Source organism: Dendrobates tinctorius, unplaced genomic scaffold, assembly GCF_039654945.1.
Source record: "Dendrobates tinctorius isolate UK_male_01 unplaced genomic scaffold, ASM3965494v1 ptg000110l, whole genome shotgun sequence".
Taxonomy (NCBI): Eukaryota; Metazoa; Chordata; class Amphibia; order Anura; family Dendrobatidae; genus Dendrobates; species Dendrobates tinctorius.
In genome coordinates, this window is record NW_027361778.1 from 285,505 (window position 1) to 288,478 (window position 2,974).

Genomic DNA, 2,974 nt, shown 5'->3' on the forward strand with positions numbered 1-2,974 from the left:
TGATTACTAAATTGTAACACCATTGTTACAGGATTGGCAGAATTTGTAGACACATTATGTGATTCTTTAAAACGAGATTTCTTAGATACAATCTTTTCAGCTCTGTCTAAACTCCATTCATTGTAACTTCTTCTGCCCAAACGTTGCCTAATACCATAAACTTCTTTTTTGTAATCTGATGGACAACTACAATTTCTTTTGGCATGTGTCATTTCACCCACAGGGATACTTTTAATTGTATGCCTGGGGTGATGACTTTTTGCATGAAGGATCGTATTCCCAGCTGTCTCCTTTCGATGTGTGCGTGTGATAACAGGCTCATTGGGTATACCAGTTAAATTTAGGTCCAAGAAATCAAAGTTGGATTTTTTGTGTCGTGTAAGAAATTTTAAATTTAGAGGATTACAATTCAGATACATGTTGAAATCCTGTGCTGTTACTGTATCAGACTTCCAGATAATGATAATATCATCAATATATCTCCCATAAAACTGTATACAATCAATATAGGGATTATCAAAATTATAGATATACATCTCCTCCCACCAACTCATGACAAGATTTGCCAGTGAAGGGGAGTATTTGGCTCCCATGGATACGCCATTTACTTGCATATAGTAGTTCTCATTAAATATGAAATAATTGTTGGAAATTAATAAAAAAGTGACGTCCAAAATGTAATCTTGGAAGTCATACGAGAAATTACTATATTTTTGCAGATGGAACTTTAACGCATGAATTGCTACTTTATGCGGAATCGATGTGTAAAGGGAAATAAAGTCAGTAGTTATCCATGAAAATTTGGTATCCCTGATTAAACCATCCATTGTGCTCAGCACTTCTGTGCTATCTCTGATAAAACCAGGGACTCTCTGGGCCAAAGGTTGTAAAAGCAGATCTAACCACTCTCCTAATCTCTCACTTACAGATCCTATCCCTGACAAAATTGGTCTCATGGGAGGAGGAAATGTTTTTTTGTGAGTTTTTGGTAGCGCATAAAGTGTCGATGTAACTGGGTTGAGAACCTTTAGATAATCTTTCTCTTTTATGGTAATGAAACTCATACAGAACCCTTCATCGATAATTTGAAAAATTCACTCTTTAATACTAGAGGAGGGATTCTCTAATATACGTTTATAAATCATTGGATCATCCAACAAATTCTCAACCCAGTTGATATAGTCATCCCTATTCATGAGTACAATTGATCCACCCTTGTCAGAGTTTTTAATTATAATATTCTCATTTTCTTTTAATTCTAGCAATGCCCTTCTCAAGGATGGTTTCAAATTGCTGCTGGCAGCATTCACACCATGCGTTTTTTCAGATAGTAATCTCAAATCATTCTTAACAGCATTTTGAAACCTATCCATTACTGGTCTCCTTGCTTTGACCGGATAGTAATTTGGATTAGGAATACTCATACTTTTTGCTGAAGAAACAAAAGCATCAACATTTGGCATACTTTCATTCTGTAAAGCCTGCAAGTTAATGATTGACATCTGTTCCATAAAGGAACAATTGCTATAAGCATTATCCAAAGATATACTATTTTCCACAGCATTACCCGAGCTTTCTTCAAAGTGCAATTTCAAAGCAATATTCCTAATGAATCTATTAACATCACAAATCATTGAGAAAAGATTGAAATTACAACTAGGAACAAAAGAAAGACCAAATGATAATAACTCACGTTGGTCAGCAGTCAAATTCAATGATGAAATGTAGACTGGATAGAGTATATAAGACCTACTTACAACAAAGCTGCTTATCATGATTAAGAGTGCCTAGTCACTGGAAACGCGTAGAACGCTAGCCTTGTAACCTCATGCTGGCTTTTAACCTCACGTGTATGGATTAAGTGAATAAAGAATTGCATTTTCACTATATCGTGGAGCTGGACATTTATCTTTATTACTTTGGATTGGATGCTTGGACGCTTGGTCTCGTGCTCCGATGTTGGAATGCTACGCCTGTTGAGCTGGATTTATATGTTAGACTTAATCTGTGCAATTATTACTCTATAGCTGATGGCATAAATTATCTATTGTTTGGGGTAATTTTCATTTATTTTTGTGCTCTATTATATTATCTATCTGGAGCGCATTTTCTGTCTTTGATTTCCCTTAGTCCACTATGTTTCCGGGCTTTGAAACGCAAGCAGCATTCCACTATGTCACATGACCGGAAGTGTACAGGATACATCCAAAACAAATGTTTTTTGGGACAGTAATCCTACATTAGTCGGACGTTCTGCAATCCATAATATTGTGAGACAGGCTCAAGGAGCTGTGGGAAGTCCCAGTTACTTTTCCCCTAAAAAACCTAGAAGGAAGACGTATCGCTTCTGCAAAAAATAAGTCCTGGAAAAATATCTCAAAAGAGGAACTTTATGCATACATTGGACTTTTACTGCTGGCAGGGAGTCAAAAACCGTATGATGTTCCAATACAAGAATTATTTCTGGACCCACTTTCTGATCCACACTATAAGGCGACAATGTCAGTGGACAGATATGAGGAAATTAGAAGACACATTCGATTTGATGATAAGCGAACACGTGCATTGAGGTTTGAAACAGACAAATTAGCCACTATCAGTTATATCTGGAACATATTTATTAAAAATTGCACCAAACTTTACAATCCTAGTACTAATGTTACAGTAGATGAGCAACTTGTACGGTTCAGAGGACGCTGCAAGTTCATATAATACATGCCCAGCAAGCCAGCCAAATATGGAATCAAAATCTTCTGGATGTGTGATTCTGCAAATTATTATGGCATAAATGGTGTAATCTACTGTGGCAAAAAGGTTGGTGCACCAGTACAGAAGGATCTGGGGTCTGAAATTGTCAAAACTCTTGCTGTTCCAATATTTAATTCAGGTAGAAACATTACCATGGACAATTATTTCACCAATGTTGAACTAGGCAATTTTCTGCTTCAAAAAGCTATTACACTTGTTGGTACTA